This window comes from Mytilus edulis, chromosome 13 (assembly GCF_963676685.1).
Source record: "Mytilus edulis chromosome 13, xbMytEdul2.2, whole genome shotgun sequence".
NCBI classification, from domain to species: domain Eukaryota; kingdom Metazoa; phylum Mollusca; class Bivalvia; order Mytilida; family Mytilidae; genus Mytilus; species Mytilus edulis.
Window position 1 is genome coordinate 25196086 of NC_092356.1, and position 19703 is coordinate 25215788.

The window sequence follows — 19703 nt, forward strand, 5'->3', positions numbered from 1 at the left end:
AATCTTTGTTGATTTAGTTTTCATTCACAATGCAGAGCATGCTACATGTAACAAGTGTAGATGGTATGTTTCCCTTTTGATTTTTGTTTGGTGTTTTTTTATCGATTAATTGCTGTCGGATACGAATGCGTTTTTTTTTTTGGGGGGGAGGGGGACAGGGACCCATTCCTCTATATGGAGCTACATGAATGGTGAAAGTGAAAGCATAAAATTTCTACATGTCACACAACATGGAAAGGACTATTTCAATGTTTTGTACTTAAATGTTTCATTTAAAACTAAATTTTCTCTTTTGGGACTTTATCTGTAATGTTCATACAATAATTTTAATTTAAATTGTATATTATTATGAACGAGCTTCTGGTTTTGAAAATATACACTCATGGCAAGTTATTATAGGTTCTTTCGGTCTCTTTAAAAATACACCACCACTGTATGTCTCTTACAGTTTTGTTTAAATGTTCTTCCCTGCACATAATTACTTATTTAGATATAGGAAGATGTGGTGTGAGTGCCAATGAGACAACTCTCCATACAAATAACAATTTAAAAAGTAAACCATTATAGGTTAAAGTACGGCCTTCAACACGGAGCCTTAGCTCACACCGAACAACAAGCTATAAAGGGCCCCAAAATTACTAGTGTAAAACCATTCAAACGGGAAAACCAACGGTCTAATTTTGTATGTTATATTCTTGTAGGATGTTGATTCAATGATAAAATCCTGTTTAATAAACCGTATTAGACTCTTGGAATTCTTCATTCTGTTGCTGAAATCTAAAAATAAAATTCAGGGTACAATTTTCTTAAATAATCATCAAATACTACGGTAACCTTACCAATCAGGGTTATTATTAAGGAATTTTAAGATGAGTCCATATATTTAGCATTTCTGACACGTGCAATGGTGAGATTAAGGATTTTTTGTGATTTATAATTTATCATTGCAGTCTCCATGATAAACTAGAACAAGATAAACAAGAGTGCACACGCTGAAATATCTCGCCTTCTTTACTTATCATTGATATTATGTTGATAGTCCTAAGTATAAAGCTTTTAAAAAAAAATGAGGTCAAGGTCAGATGAACCATGCCAGGCAGACATGTACAGCTATGCTTCCATACAACAAATATAGTTGGCCTATAACTTATAGTTTAAGAAAAACAGACCAAAACACAAAAACTTAACACTGAGCAATGAACCATGAAAATGAGTTCAAGGTCAAATTAAACCTGCACGACTGACATATAGATCATAAAATATTTCCATACACTAAATATAGTTGACCTATGGCATATAGTATTAGATAAAAAGGCCAAAACTCAAAAACTTAACTTTGACCACTGAACCATGAAAATGAGGTCAAGGTCAGATGACATCTGCTCGCTAGACATGTACACCTTACAATCATTCCATACAACAAATATAGAAGATCTATTGCATAAATTATGAGAAAAACAGACCAAAACACAAAAATCTAACTTTAACCACTGAACCATGAAAATGAGGTCAAGGTCAGATGACATCGGCCAGTTGGACATGTACACCTTGCAGTCCATTCATACACCGAATATACTAGCCCTATTGATTATAGTATCTGAGATATGGACTTGACCACCAAAACTTAACCTTGTTCACTGATCCATGAAATGAGGTCGAGGTCAGGTGAAAACTGTCTGACGGGCATGAAGTACTTGCAAGGTATGCACATACCAAATATAGTTATCCAATTAGTTATAATAAGAGAGAATTTAACATTACAAAAAATATTAACTTTTTTTTCAAGTGGTCACTGAACCATGAAAATGAGGTCAAGGACATTGGACATGTTACTGACCAAAAGTTCGTAACATGAGGCATCTATATACAATTTGTGAAGCATCCAGGTCTTCTACCTTCTAAAATATAAAGCTTTTAAGAAGTTAGCTAACGCCGCCGCCGTATCACTATCCCTATGTCGAGCTTTCTGCAACAAAAGTTGCAGGCTCGACAAAAATTTAATAATAACATTAACGGTACCAATTTTTCTGCACCAGATGCGCATTTCGACAACACTTGTCTCTTCAGTGATGCTCGTGGCCAAAATATTTAAAATCCAAAGCGTATATAAAAGATGAAGAGCTATAATAAGTTAACCCTTAAAATTAGATCTATGAATATTTTTTAGTCATTGCTATAACATTGTTTTTATTATCCATAGTTCATGGATGGAGTATGATGCATGCACATACATAATTTTTTAAATTCTGTATTTTACTGATAAATATACTCACTTTTATAGTCAACATCACACTTTTACACTAACAGCAGCAACTGCAGGTGAGACACAGAGTTCTGTGGATTCATTTAGAAAATGTTCAATCTATGTATCCCTATGAAGATTTCTTGTTCCCTAGTTTGGTAAAATAATTAAGCTCATTAGTATGCAGAGAAAAACAGTTTTTACAATTCTAGATAAGTTAACGGACAATGATAACGGATAAAAATTTATGAATATAGCAAAGTGGGCTAAAACAAATATGAAATAATATAAAATAAAATTTTGAATTAAAACCAAAAAGTATACAGATCTTAAGATTAATGTTACAAAGAAGTATGTAAAGTTTAAGCAATAATCATAAATTGATTTTGAGATACGGCGTGACATGCATGTAAAAATACCCTCCCCCTTTTTTTACAAAATACTAAATAACTGAAAAATGAAATTTTAAATCATCACCAAAAAGTATACAGATCTTGAGATCAATATAACAAAGAAGTGTGTAAAGTTTTAAGCAACAATCATAAATTGATTTTGAGATACGGCGTGACATGTAAAAATACCCTCCCCCTTTTTTACAAAATACTAAATAACTGAAAAACAATATTTTAAATCATCACCAAAAAGTATACAGATCTTAAGATTAATATAACAAAAAAAGTGTGTAAAGTTTTAAGCAATAATCATAAATTGTTTTTGAGATACGTCGCGACATGTAAAAATCCCCTCCCCTTTTTTACAAAATACTAAATAACTCAAAAATGAAATTTTGAATCATCACCAAAAAGTATACAGATCTTAAAATTAATATAACTAAGAAGTGTGTAAAGTTTTAAGCAATAATCAAAAATTGTTTTTGATATACAGTGCGACATGTGAAAAAAACACCCCCCTGTTTTAGTTACAAAGTGCCGCAACTCAAAAATTTTTAATCTTATTTTGACCGAAAAGTATACAGATCATTTGACTATCATAAGAAACAACTACAATAAGTTTCGTGAAATTTGGATAAGTCGTTCTCAAGTTACGGCGCGACATGTTTACGCCGGACAGACGGACAGACGGACGGACACCGGACATTTGTATAACATAATACGTCCCGTCAAAATTTTGACGGGCGTATAAAAAAGTAATCAAAGCGCTGTAAGCACTGTAGGCAGTTAACCAAAAACCAAGGCAAACATAATTACGAAAACTGTGGCAATGTTGCTTCAACATTTTTTAAAGATTTAAAAGAACAAACATTAAACATTCATATATAATTGTACATTTATGTTCATTTAATGAATTGATTATTAAGGCAAATAATTCATATTTTATTAAGGTTTTCAATAGCAACGCACATGACCATTCGTGGTCATGAGTCTTTCATGAGTCAGCAGTGGTACAAATTTGCAATGATTGCAGTTCTTCTAGTTGATCGTAATTGTTCGTATTAGTTGACTGTTAGTAGTTCAAGATGACTTTAGTACGAGCTTGTAAAAGTATGAATGGACTTGCTTCCCTGGAAAGCAAACTGAGTTTGTGTTGTACAGTACAAAAGTTATGAGACACAAATCAGACAAATGTTTACTACTACAGGGATCAATGGTGAGGTCTGACTGACCTGTCCATAGTAAATGTAAACGACTCCCACCTTCACTCCAAATCAACGATGTCTAAGTTTGGAATAAAATGACAGGTGTTAGGGTCTAGCAAAGTGATATGCATATGTGTCACATATGAGATTGACCTTGTATGTCATTCAATCTTTTCTGAAATGACAAACAGGAATGAATATGGTTTAGGCGTTGGTATCTCAATCTATTGCAAGTTTTAAAAACACACACATGAGGGTGTGGGGTGACCCTAGGGACTACCCCTATTTTTCATTTGATTTTTTATATTGTCCCATATATGAATATAATTATATGGTTTATGGGTGGGGATCTCGGCCGTTATCAAGTTTTCCAACAGGAGGGGTGGGGGACCCCAGTGACTTCCCCTATATTTCATTCGATTTGTTAAATTGTCCAATACATGAATATATATGGTTGAGGGGTGGGGATAAAGGAAATAAAGATATGAATGAATGAATGTTTCTAAGTTATCAAACAGGAGTGGGTAGGGTGACCTTAAGGACCCTCCCTATATTTCATTTGATTAGTGCTCATACATGAATATATATGGTTTAATTTAAAGGTTGGGATCTCGACTCTTTCCAATTTCTCAATCAGGTGACTGCAGGGACTCCCCCTATATTTCATTTAATTTAGAGTTGGGGATCCCAACTGTTTCAAAGTTCTTCAACATGAGGGGTAGGGTGACAACAGGGACTTCCCCTATATTTCATTTGATTTGTTATATAGTCTTATACATGAGTATATATGGTAAAGGGGTGATGATCTCGAATGTTTCCAAGTTCTCAAACAGGAGGGGGTACAGTGACCATAGGGACCCCCTTATAATTCATTTGATTTGTAATATTGTCCCATACATAAATATATATATTGTTTAAGATTGTGGATCTCGACCATTATATATTCTCAAACAGAGTGGCCCCACGAACTCCACCTATATTTCATATGATTTGTTATATTGTCCCATACATGAATATATATATATGGTTTAGGGGTGGGGATCTTGTCCTTTACCAAGTTTTGGTCATTTTTGTCTCTTGTGGATAGTTGTCTCATTGGCAATCATACCACATCTTTTTTTTATATAAGAAACTTCCAGCTATTTTAACTGACCTATCAAAATTGAAAAAGAAAAAAATACCCCTTGAAATTGCAGTAATATGTTCAACTTGAAAAGCATTTAACATGCATTACCAACATTTATCACTGATGAAAAAAAATTATACTGTTACCAGGAACATATATATTGTTAGATAAACTGTTCCCAGCTGTCACAATGTATTGGATTTTCACATTAAAATTGGTGTACAAAATATTTTCTGCTTTTTCTTTCTTTTTCATTTAAGTCTTTTGGTTTTTAATTCTAGTGTTTATATTTATTAACATGCATAGATGCATAAATGTATTTTGTAACCTGTCTGGATTTTTTTAGTAGCCAAATCCGGGATTACCCTCATCCGCTTCCGGAATCGGATCCGATATTGTAATCTCGTGGCAGCCATTTTGGTTTTCAATGTTGTTTTTGACAGATAGTGAGATACGATTTTACTCGGATTTACACATTATTTATCGGCGATTTTATGTATAAAGCTAGCGGTAGAACAAATTGAACATGGCTGTCATGAATAGTAATGATGAATATAAGTTTGAGATCGTTTATTAGGAAACTTTGGTAAAAATGTTTGCAAAGTTATTTTTTTATATTATTTCAAGGTCCGTCGGGCATGTCGTGCGTAGCTAGTAACAAAGTAGAAAGTCCGACTGCAAAAGTGGAAGATCACAGACCTTGGACCACCGCTAATTTAAAACCCTGCGTCCAAATTGAAAAGATACGAAAATTTCGTCTTCTTTTAAATTCAAAATGGCCGCCAACAGTTGAACTTATATACGTAGTTGACTACGTATTGTCGACAAACAATATTCCTACGACTTTTGCAATTTGGGAAATCTTAACTACTTGTCTTTAGAGATTTTCGGCGATTAGATATTTCATACATTTGTTCTTTGACATCTTAGCCAAAAGATCAGAGGATAATAAACTACATAAGGATTCCTAATCTGTAATCTGTAATCTGTAAACGAGTTTCTGCCAATCAAGGCACACCTCAAAATGTGCTCTACTTCCTATGTGCAACTTCAAAACTTTTGGGAAAATCGACGATCATTTAAGGTTTTTCTGGTCATATTTTTTGTAATTCAGAATGAAAAGTATAAAAAAACTGTCCAATAAGTTACAAATAATATAGTAGCCAGCTAAATTATAACAATGGCACGTATTTCAGCATTTATTGGGTAGCACACAAATCCAGAGTGCTCGCATAAGGCAGCTTAACTGCCTAAAAATGAAGCTTTGCTGTAGTAAAATATAAACTTGCGTAGCAACAGATCAAAATGATTAGATCTATTCGTCAACTCCCCCCCCCCAAAAAAAAAAAACCATCAAATTATTGTCCCCTTAAAACAAAACAACCATTACCATGGCAACCATAAAAGAACCATTGTAGTAAAGTTACAGATTGCATAACAATATACCCGGAGACAAATTATTTTAAGTGACACAGTTTTGATGGCAACATCCAGTGGCGGATTCAGTAATTTTCATGAGTGGGGCCCCGCTGACTGCCTAAGAGGGGCCTCGCTCCAGTCAAGCTTCGGTGATTCCCTTTATAAGCAAGCAGGATTTTTTTTACCCAAAAAGGGAGGCTGGACCCTCACCCCGAGTTATAATAATAATATAATAAAACTCATTAGGATTAAACCAAATTTCAATAAGGCGCTCTACATAAAATATCAACTACATAAATGAATAATTTACTTATATACAAATGTAAACAATAGATCTAAATAAACAAACTATAATTACAACAACAACCAGGTGCTCCGCAGGGCACATCTGTATACGACCGCAGTGGTGCAACCCTGAACGGTTGGAGAAAATTTGGTCACAATATTGAAGCTTCATACTGTCTGAATTTGGATTGTGATCGAATTTTTGTCATAATTAAGGTTTTTGTCACAAAATAAATGTGGCCAGAGATCTAACAAATCTACTATACAATACTGTGCAATTGAAGGCTTCTTCTTGAAATTTTTCAAAATTCGAATTTCGAAATTTTTTGAAAAAAAGGAATCCCTTAAAAAATTTAACCCCCCCTAAAATTTTTTTATTGAAACCCCCTTTTTAAGCAATAACCCTTCAACTCAATCCCATCATTTCCCTTGTAGTATGGAACCTTGTATTACGATTTCAGAGAGATTCATTCACCTAAACAATTTTTGTTTGGAAACTAGAAACATGCTTCTTTTTTGCCCTTTTTTGGCCCCACTAATTCCTACATATTTTGGACAATTATTCCAAAACTTAATCCTAGCCTCCCCTTTGTTATGTGGAACATTGTGGTCCAATTTTAGAGAAGTCAATACAATTACACACAATTTATTGTCTTGAAACTAGAAAAATGCTGGCTTTTGGTCCCTTTTTGGCCCTTTATTCCTAAACTTTTGACCCATAACCCCGTAAACGAATCCAAACCTTCTACTTATGGGTTTAAACATTGTGGTACAATTTCAGAGCAAATGAAATACTTATACACAAGTTATTATCCTTACTAGAAAAATCCTTGTTTTGGGCTTCTTATTCCAAAACGGTTGGACAACCATCCCCAAAATCGATCCCAACCTTCCTTTTGTGGTATTGACCCTTTAGAAAAAAAATCATTAAGATCTATTTTGTTAAACTAAAGAAACTGTCCGGAAACCAATTGGGCTTCGGACGACGCAGACGACAACGACATCATACCATTATACAATCCAAAAAAATGTTTGAAGTCGTATAAAAAACACCTATAGTATAATTTTTTTATTTCAATGGATAATGAATTCCACGCTTTTGTGCCACTAAAAGAACCAGATGCTCCGCAGGGCGCAGCTTTATACGAAAACAAAAACTCCCAAAATCAATCCCAACCTTCCTTTTGTCGTCCTAAACCTTGTGTGAAAATTTCATAGATTTCTATTTTCTTATACTAAAGATATTGTGCAAAAACTAAGAAAAATGTTTGTTTTGGACCGTTTTTGGCCCCTAATTCCTAAACCGTTGGGACCAAAACTCTCAAAATTAATCCCAACCTTCTTTTTGTGGTCATAAACCTTATGTTAAAAGACGTAGGTCCGGTAAGGGCCGATTTTGGCCTCAATTTTCAAGTTCATCTGACGAAATATTTTAGACACTTTTTAAACACTTAAGTGTCTATTTCAATTGATTCAATTAGTTTATGTGAAAGATTTCAACTGATGAAGTCATTAAAAACGCTCTGATTCAAGCTTAAACATGAAAAATCTATCAAATTCGCCAAAAATCGTCACTTTCCAGATGGTTTTGGTCAAAAATGAAAGTGGCCGCATCCGTGTTCATCCTCAACCTTTATATATAGTATGTATTATCATCAAATACAACTTACATTTCAATATTATGGATGAACACGAATGCGGCCACTTTCATTTTAGACCATCTTCGCTAGCCAAGGGTTACGAACCACTCCCGCTCTCTCGTAACCCTTGGCTAGCGAAGATGATTTTAGACAGAAACCGTCTAAAATTTGTCTAAAATGCTGAAATTGTGAAGATTTCAGTAATTTAGCGTGACTTTATGATGCTAGTACCCGATATATGTGCATTGTATTGTCAAACACAGCCCATATTTATGTACCAGAATCATTCTACTTTCCAAAAAATGGCTTAACGATTACATTATCACAATTTTGTAAAACTGCTATATTTTGGGGCCAAAAAGGAGTCTTACCGTACCTACTCCTTTAATAGAATTCTGTTTACTGAAAGTTCTTGTGCGAAAACCAAGTAAAATGCTATTTTGGGCCCTTTTTGTCCCTAATTCCTCAACTGTTGGGACCTGGCCTCACGGTCATAAAACTTTCGAGCATGATTTTTGTACTTGGACTCGAAAATCAACCAATCAAATTGCTGGAACTCCCAAAATCAATCCCTACCTTGCTTTTATGGTCATAAACCTTTTGTTTAAATTTCACATGTTTCTATTTACTTATACTTAAGTTAAAGTGCGAAAACACCAAATGTTTTCGGACGACGACGACGACGACGACGACGACGGCAACGTCATACCAATATACGACCGAGACCACAATTGTTTGTTCTTCTTCGCTTCGTTGTTCACGAATATAGTCCCTAGTGTTTACTCGTTTAAACTAATATCAATTTGACATGTTACTTGTAACTTTTCTTTTCATTTAAAGTACCTAATACAATACCAAAGAGCTTCCAAAACTTAAAATTACTGGAATTTATTACAGCTTTGTGTTTATTAACTTAATTCTCTGGTTGATGAGCTCTTTTGTGGCCGGTAACAGAGTAGAGAGTAAAATCACAAAAATACTGAACTTAAGGTTGTGATAACGTCGCTGTGAGATCGTAGCGCAATCTCTCCGAATAGAAACACGCTTTCGCTACGCTCTCACTACGATTGTACAGCGACCTTTGCGATCTTATACGATCTTAATGCGCTTCCACTACGCTTCTACCACGACCTTATTTCGCCACGACCGCACCACGATTGTTTTGAACATGTTTAAAGATGGCCACGCTCTTCACGATCTTGAAGATCTCACCACAACCGTGGTACGACCTTACTGCGACCTACACGATCATCAAAATTTGCATTTTTTCCACAGATCGTAGTGCGATCGTGGCTTAGTGTGACTGGGGTATAAAAGAAAACTCAATTCGGAACATCCATAATCACGTGGCTAAATCAAATAACAAAACGCATCAATAAAAGGATAGACAAGAATTATCAATTTCCTATTTTGGTGTCTGTATGATCTATAAAATATATAACTTTCTCACTGAATGTATATGTTCCGGACCATATGAGTATTTGGACCATACGCGTATGGTCGGGGTAATTAACACTCTGTTACAGTTTACTTGTAATACTTTTAAACTCTTCATATGGTATGACCGTTCATTCAAAAGACGCTATCATATAGGTAATTTTATCGTTATATTATAATAAAAAGATAAGCTAAATAAAAATAAGAAGTTTCACATTGTTAATTTTACTTAATTGTCAAATTTAAAGTAAACAGTCACATTTTATACCGATGGTCATTACCGATGGTCATAACCGATTTGTTATTACGAGTAAATGGCAATATGTCGACTAAAAAATTAAATTCCAAAAATTTCTTAATGAACTGTTACATAAGAAGTCACTGGAAAGTAGCATACTATTAGTTTATTTAAGTTGTGTTGTGAAGATGGTGTATTGCAGTCAACCATTTTACGATATTTGAGATCTAGAGCTTCTTAAAAACAATGTAGACATCAGAATTGCCAAAGACCTCGGTATCACTGTACGCAGCTGCAAAAAAGGCTTGTTTTTCACTCGCAAACAAAATGTGTAAATGAAAAAGATCGTGCACAAAACTTGCAAATGCAAAAAAGCTATGATACCGTGTGGAAGTGAATGTCATCCAAGCCTACATGCACTAATGTAACTAGCGATGAAAACTAACTATGGCATCAATATTAAATTTTTACGTAGTTTTTTTTATTATAAAATTAAAATATTGTCATGTTTTAAACCATCACTGTTTTTTTTAGATAAAGTTCTTGTATTATTGAAACGTTTATAATGTAATTTGGAAAAATAAATATACCTATATGGTCCAAATATTCATATGGTCCGGCCCGTTAATAACCAAATGAGTATTATACTCATATGGTCGGACCATATGAGTATACGCATATGGGCATGACCATACGCATGACCATACGCGTATGGTCCAAATACTCATATGGTCCGGAACATATACAAAGAGGGTAACCAAAGATTTTGCGACGATGCAAATATTAAACTTTACAATATAAATAAATATCTTTAACCAACGAATTCAAATAGCAAAAGCTATGCAATTAACAAATATATACTTATATGCTTCATGTAAATTATTTAACAATGAAATACATTAATTATGAAATTTAAAGTTTTACCAAGGGCGCGAATAATTAATTAATAACACTGTCTACCACACAGCATTTCGGGGACACTCCCTCTGGTATCATTCCCCCTCTTTTATAGCTGACTATGCAGGGGCTTTTTCTAATTATTGGGGGCATTATGATGACCTATAGTTGCTAATGTTTGTGTCATAGTCACAGTCATCCTCATTGCTTCCCTCAATCTTTATTCTATCACCAAAAGTTTCAACACCTAGTCTGATCAAGTCTTGATCAGTAAGGTGCTGAAAAGAGTCATCTTCTATCCTATCATCTTTAAAAAATTTAATTTGAAAGATTTGTAGATTAAGTTCTACAAGAGCACGTTGTATAGCAGACGACATGTTGCCAGTATGAAAATAAACCCGAAAAAAATATACATGTTTTCGGTTATTTTCGGAAATCTACCACCACCACATAATGAAAAAAAGCACTGAAAGTAATTGATTAACCACCTAGTATAATATTTTTTGAACCAAACATAAAACATTTTGACCACTGATCATAAAGTTGTTTGAACTGAACATAATATTTATTTTACTGAACATAATGATCAGTCTACAGAACATAATATTTATTTCACTCAACATAATGATAACAGTACTGATAATAAAGTGCTGCGCTTTAGCGCATGATACGCCCGTTGCTCTTTTAACTTGTTTTTAAAAGTGTTAGTTATTGTCCAAAAATTGGAAAATCCCCCCATTTTTAAGAATAAAAATTCATAACACGGAAATGTAAAATCTTAAATTTATAAAAATTGAAAGGGAGCTTACATCAATATATATAAACAATTCACCAAAGTTTCATGGACATTGGTGAAAGCCTTTTTGAGTTATTGTCCGAAGTGTTAAAAATCCCCCTTTTTTATGAATAAAGCCCCATAAATCCAAAACTTAAAATCTGAAATTTATAAAAATTGAAAGGGAGCTTGCTTACATCAATAGATATAAACAATTCACCAAAGTTTCATGGACATTGGTGAAAGCGTTTTTGAGTTATTGTCCGAAGTGTGGACAACGGATCCCCTTTTTTATAAATAAAGCCCCATAAATCCAAAACTTAAAATTTGAAATTAAAAAAAACGAAAGGGAGCTTACGTCAATAGATATAAACAATTCACTTAAGTTTCATGGAAATTGGTGAAAGCGTTTTTGAGTTATTGTCCGAAGTGTGGACGACGGACGGACAGACGGACGGACAACGATATACCATAATACGTCCCGTCTAAAGACGGCGGGCGTATAAAAAGTGTGTTTGACCACTGAATATTTCGGTTTCTGTAATCAACATAATGAGAAATCTACATAATATAATAATATGTTGACAGAAGATATTTTCAAAAGTACTGAATATAAAGACAAAAGTATATTGATTAAAGTGCTGAATATAATACCAGATCTGCGCAATATAATGATTATTCTACTGCTCATTATGATGTTATTGCTCAACATAATTGTTATACTACTGAACCATGTGAACATAATAAAAAGGGCACTCATAATCGAGAAAAAACGCTGAAAATAATTAAACTTTCACAGCATATACTAAATATGAACAACGAAAGACAGCTATCACAAATAGATTCTGGGTGTATCTGTGACTGGGAAATGTGTTGGTCTGGAACCACACACACACAATAAACAGTACGGACTCTGACTCTGGGACTAGCTCTTGTAACAAAAGACGACTCTGGTTAGCGCAATGTATAATTTAATAAGTTCAGCATGGAAGTAGAGTTGGGACTGCTCAGTGTAATACTAAATCCATTTTGCCACATCAAAATAACAACATAGTTTATATAACAAACCAAAACTACTTGTACTTGACAAATATTTCTCTAAATGAGTGAGAAAATTCAAATAAGGGATAACAGAAAAATTAACACATACATGTAGATAACAATAAACAATTATAGAACATACAGACTTATTTATGGGATTAAAGCCTTGGCTTGTCAAATACGAATAATCTGAGATTACTATAACACGTGTTATAGTAGTCTCAGGAATAATAGATCATTTTGAAGTAAAAATGTCGCCATTTAAAAAAAAACAAATTAAAACATGAAATTATATTAGCTTAATCTTCTAAACTTGACCTAAATCTTGCACAATAAAAATATCAAAATCCATAGTGAAATATTGCAAATATAACAAAATCACTGGTTTTACAAAATCTTTAACAAAATGTCCAAAAAGTATCAAAATAAATTTTTGTCCATTTTTCCACTGTGACACAGCTATGGCGTTCCATATTCCTTGTCTGTCCTATTATATTCATATATGGTATTTGAAATGAAAATAAGCACAAAACCAGTCATTTTAACAATTAAGATCCTATCAAGGAACCCTTTTAAGGTGACTATATCAGAGACAAAAACAAAATGTATACAATAGATATAAAAAAAGAAGATGTGGTATGATTGCCAAATAGACAACTCTCCACAAGAGACCAAAATGACAGAAATTACCAACAATAGGTCATCGCACGGCCGTCAACTATGAGCAAAGTCCATACCGCATAGTCAGCTATAAAACTTAAAAGGCCCCGAAATAACAATGTAAAACGAGAAAACTAACGGCTAACTCATGTACAAAAAATGAACGAAAAACAAATTGAACACATAAACAAACAACCACTGAATAAGTATACAAGACGAAAAGAAAAGGACAGTACAAAATATGTTAAGAATCTAATCTAAAATAAAAATGAAATTATCCTCGTACAAAATAAATATTTATATATAAAAAAGGTGACTAGATGCTCTGCAAGGGTAATTAGCATACTTCGAATTTTACTTAATATGTTTTTGACCAGCAATTTAAAAATAAATAAATACATATTGGAACAATAAAAAAAAGAATTTTTCATCATAGGATCGGGATATTGTAACTTGATAAAGGAATTCGAATGTGAAATGATGGTAGCTAACCACGGATCCAAGAAAAGACACGTATTATATGTCAATAAACACGATATTAAAATAAGAAGATGTGGTATAATTTCCAATGAGATTTCTGTTTACTACAAGCTATAACTACTGGAAGAAAAAGCTCAAGTAAAATTAAATGTTATCAAGGATTGGAGAGGCCTTGTTATCTGAAAGACAGAGAAAACAACATGATTTTTTTTATATCGGGAACTTTTCAATATTCCCAACTATAGAATCCGACAAATTAACGAAAGAGTTTTTTTTTTTTAGTGAGAACAACATTTTATCAAACCATAATTATTTATTTCTTCAATATAAAAAGAAGGAGATGTGATAGGATTTTCAAAGTTAAAAAAATAAATGGATTTAAGCAATTATAGTCGGCAATAACAGGTTCCGACATGAAAAATAAAAATTAATACACAAACTGACGGCCTAATTCATAATAAAACAATTTACGAAAAACATATATGACATACACGAAAAAACGACAAACACTGAACTACGGGCTTTTGACTAAAAACAGGTACATACAGAATTTGGCGGGGTTAAAAATGTCTGTGTGCGCTCAATTTCTAAAAAAAAAAAAAAAACCTATCACAACACAAGACCAAACTATAAAAAAAATCAGTTGAATGATCGGATCATCATTCAATACTATCAATGACGATATCAGATCAGGTGCGGGATCCAAACCACGGAACACCCTTAAATTCCACAAAATAAAAATAAAATCGAAAAACTTGAATGGGGTTTCAATCACCAACACTCCCTCTCCCCTCATGCCGGATCCGCTCAGTCAGACTCAACTTTTGAGTGTGTAATTTAGGTATAAAAAATTGATAACAATACAAAATAAATAACTGATATTAAATTGTAACAGAAAAAGGAGAGAAAATCATTCCAGACATGTGTTGCAGCATTGGATTACAGTAGTTTTAATAAATATTTATATGACAGAAGTATCATGGAAAACATAAACTAATCATGAATGTGGCAGAAGAGATAGTACACGGTTTATGTTCTTCTCATTGATATTGTTCAGGAAGGCTCAGAGTGATTGTACAGTAAACTTGCAAGCGATTGTACAGTCAATAAAAATATCCGACATGGAGAAAATGAATATATTTGGATTTCTACTGGAACAATGACTTCAAAACTTTCAGACAGGTACGACTATATATCAGAAAGGTACATGTGGAAATTCAGGTAGCAAACATTGATTTTTCGATGTTTTTTTAGACATTTTTCGTCGGTTTTTTTATACATTTTTGATCCCTGTTGTGTGGCAAATTTGATCGTTTCACACATCATGGAGCTCCATCATTCTAAGGAAAACGTTTGGATGCACATAGCTTTCTTATTATTTTATTGGTTCTTTATGAGAATATTTAAGCTACCAAAACCTGAAGCAGAAACGTTACATAGCTATATATAGTAACATAAGAGTTCATCCAATTTTCTTCAAGCAACTTGTTATTTTGCAAATGTCGGGGCCCCTTTTGACAGTCTCCCGAATGACCAAATTATAAGTAAACCGTACAGTTCCGTTTCCACACTATGGTACTGGTCCCTTCGAATAGAATCACACTTTCACTACGATCTCGCTATAATGATACAGCGACCTTTGCGATCTTACCACGACCTTAGTGCGAACTCACTAATACCTGATTCCACCACGATTGCCTTGAACATGTTCAAAGTTGTATACGCTCATCACGAACTTGAAGACCTCGCCACGACCGTGATACGACCTCACTGTGATCTTCAAGATCGCGCCACGATCGTCAACATTTGCATTTTTTCACAGATCGTAGTGCGATCGTTGCCTAGTGTGACCGCAGAATTAAACTTTATTAGTTGAATAGAGCCACAAGAGCTTAACAAAAAAATATTACTTCCCTTAGCCCCATATGTTTACCATTTCCTGGTAACAGGACTCAATTTGGCAAAAAAGAGGGAAAGTGCAGAGTTTATAAATTAGCCAAATTATGTTTAATAAAAAGAAATAATATAGATATTCAAACATTTAAAACTTTTTTCAGTTTAAAAAAACAAATAAAAATAGTGTTCAAAAGTAAACTTTCGTTAAAAAAATATGGATTATTTGAAGAAGAAAAAACAACAAATTGCACACATTTAAAGAACATTTTATATAAAAAACAGAATTTACAAATAATTTAACATAAAACAGATAATGTTTATCTGTTTATCTTTTAATACAAAAAAGTTATGTATTCCTGTCGACAGGAAAAATATGTCCACAAATCCGAATTTTGAGCGTCCGTCGTCGTTAACTTATAAACAAATTTTCTCCTCTGAAACTACTGGGCCAAATTTTACCAAACTTAGCCACAACCATCATTGGGGTATCTAGTTTAAAAATTGTGTCCGGTGACCCGCCAAACTAACCAAACTAACCAAGATGGCCTCCATGGCTAAAAATAGAACGTAGGGGTTAAATGTATATTTTTGCTTATCACTCTGAAACCAAAGTATTGAACAAATCTGACAAGGTATAAAATTGTTAACTAGGTCAAGATCTATCTGCCCTGAAATTTTCAGATGAATCGGACAATGGGTTGTTGGGTTACTGTCCCTGAATTGGTAATTTTAAGGAAATTTTGTCCGTTTTCTGTTATTATCTTGAAAATTATTATAGATAGAGATCAACTGTAAACAGCCATTATGTTCACCAAAGTAAGATCTACAAAAAAATCAACATGATTGAAATGGTAAGTTGATCCCTTAAGGAGTTATTGCACTTAATAGTCATTTTTTTACCAATTTTTCGTAAATTTTTTACAAAAATCTTCTCCTCTGAAACTACTGGACCAAATTCAACCAAACTGAGCCAAACTCATTATTAAAGTATATTTTTATATATCTGCTCTAAAAAAATTCATATGAATTGTACAACTGGTTGGTTGGTTGCTGTCCCCCAATTGGTAATTTTTATAGAAATTTAGCCGTTTTTGGTTATTTCTTTGAATGCTATTATATATAGAGATAAACTGCAAATAGCATTAATGTTCAGCAAATTAAGATCTACATATAATTCAACATGACCGAAATGGTCAATTGACCCCTTTAGGAGTTATTGCCCTTTATAGTCAATTTTTAACAATTTTCATTAATTTTGTAAATTTGGGTAAGTTTTTACAAAATGTGTTCCTCTGTAACTAAAGGGCCAAGTTCCTTACAGATAGAGAAAATTGTAAGTAGCAAGAATGATGAGTAAAGTATGATCTACGAACAGATCACAATCACCAAAAAACAATTTTGTCATGAATCCATCGTTTTCCTTTGTTTAATACACTCATAAACCAAGGTGCGCAACACAGGCTCTTAAGAGCCTCTAGTTATACTTCATTGAACTTTTGATGTCGTCCCTTAGGCCGTTAGTTTATTTCGTCTTAATTGTTTCACATTTTTTTTTGTCGTGGCCTTTTATAACTGATATACAGTATGGGTATTTGTCATTTTTTGTCAAAGGCCGCACGGTTGGTTATAATTGATAATACTACTTCATTGATCTCCAGTTGATAGTTGCCAAATTGGCAGTCATACCACATCTCCTTACTTGTTATGATATTGTATACATTTTTCGTACATGACTTTAAATTTCGCGTCCTGTCTTAACTATATATGAAATATTAGTAGCTTGACATTTAAAGCAAACAACTAACAATCAATCAATTTAAACTCGTGTTTAATAAGTAGAACATCAATTAATTTTTGGAGTTAAAAGGGGGAGGTGTCAGGAGGTCTTTGAATGTAAATATGGTGGCCTGGTAAGAGCTGGAATCAATAGGCATGCTTAGCGACAAGTTAAGACTTTAAAAATAATTAAAAAAATCCGCAAAAAATCGTGCTGCCCCATTCCCATCCTTAGAATAACAAAAGGTCGTACCCTTACTGTTATTGTCCGTGTGTTTTATTATTTATCCAGCTTGTTGTCCATATAGTGTCCTTCTAAGGAGGCAACTGTTTAATATTCGCGGGGGGGGGGGGGGGGGGGGGGGCTTGATAATCACAAAAATAAATGGTTTGTTCTGTGGTAGTTTCAAAATACATAACCTGACTTACAATGCATTGAAAATAAACTCTGCAGGTCTATTCGAAAGTATTAGATGGCAACAGATTCTTCATAAAATTCATTTTTTCCCCAAAAAAAGTCGTGAAACACATCCGAAAAGTTCATATAATAAAATTATTAATATTATTTAAAATATACTTGAAATGTCTGAAAAAAGGTTTCATTTAACTTGAGCTATATTGTGTCGGATACACATACCTCACTTTTATTACAGGGCAGTAACTACATTGAGGCAAATTTTATGCTTACGTTATAATTTTATATATACTCAAAATTGGAATAAAAAAGAAGTATCAATTTAGATATTTCTCATCAGACTCGTTATTTTTCCTTAAATCTTTTATTTATTTATTTATTTCAAAGTCTAATTTTCTGTCAACCAGTGTATTCGCTGATACTGTTTTTCTCTTTAGCCCTTTCTAGCCTATTTTGCTGCAATATACTTGATACATAATTTTCTAAAGTTGTTACTTTACAATTTTTTATGCCTCAATTATGGGCATTATGTTTTCTGGTCTGTGCGTGCACTCCTCCATCTGTCTGTCCCACGTCAGGTAAACGTTTGTGATCGAGGTAGTTTTTAATGAAGTTGAAGTCCAATCAACTTGAAACTTAGTAAACATGTTCCTTTTGTCTTTGTCGGAGTTGTCATTATAGATGGTCCTAGCTGTCTTTTTTAGACGGTCCGAGTTGTCCCAGGACGGACATGTTCTGCAACTAACTAAAATGCCCCAAGTTTGAACACGTTATTTGATTTCGTGATCACCAAACTAACCAAATGAAATGTGAACTACATTGATATATTTCGTAACTTTTTACCTTAAAAAATCCTGGTCCTATGTAGATTTGGAAGTTGTCGTCAGCAAAAGATTAAAACACCGTTCATTGTGGGCTTCCGTTGTCGTTTATTTCTATATTTTATGCAATGTCAATTTCATCATGCAATACTTTCTCCGCAATCAGGGGTTCATTAAGGGATACACACAGTTTGATATTCATGCTAATAATATATAACAGTTACGATTTAAAAATCAATTTGAATTTAGGTTGCAGTAAGAAAAAAACAATATTAGGTCAATGTCATAAAGATATAAACTTTTTAGTATTCTGAATAAAACTGGGGAAAGGAAGGGCGCATTTAAATCTTGCCCTATCCCAGTTTCGCAGTCTCATACATATTTTTTGTATGAGGCTAAGAAACTGGGGAAGAACAAGGTTCTACCGAGCCCTTCCCCAGTTTTGCGCAAAGCACAAAAAAAGTTTATATTTTTCTGTCATTGACCTAATATTGCTTTTATACTGCAACATAAATTAATAAATTGATAGCTATTCAAATCGTAACACAAACGAAAGACTTATTTTCATCCCTTCATGGACCCCTGATTGTGGAGAAAGTGTGCCATGATGAAATTGACATCGTACACAATAGAGCTTTGTTACAATATTTTATATAAAATAAACACAACTAGTTGCAGTATAAAAACATTTTATATTTTTCTGACATTGACCTTATATTGTATGTGTAGAAGTACTTAAAGATGACAAAAATTTTTAGTACTGAAAAATGACTGAAATTTTCAGTACTGAAAAATGATTGAAATTTTCAGTACTGAAAAATGACTGAAATTTTCAGTACTGAAAAATGACTGAAATTTTCAGTACTGAAAAATGGCTGAAATTTTCAGTACTGAAAAATGGCTGAAATTTTCAGTACTGAAAAATGGCTGAAATTTTCAGTACTGATAAATGACTGAA

General features: G+C 33.3%; 1 long non-coding RNA gene across 1 annotated transcript; it reads right to left on the reverse strand.

The window, feature by feature from the left end:
* Positions 1-679: 679 nt before the first annotated feature.
* Positions 680-18881, reverse strand: LOC139501302 (uncharacterized). Its single transcript, XR_011658514.1, has 3 exons — positions 18768-18881; positions 2274-2392; positions 680-777 (listed from the first exon to the last, which is right to left on the reverse strand). It is a non-coding gene; the product is annotated as an uncharacterized lncRNA (long non-coding RNA).
* Positions 18882-19703: the final 822 nt, after the last annotated feature.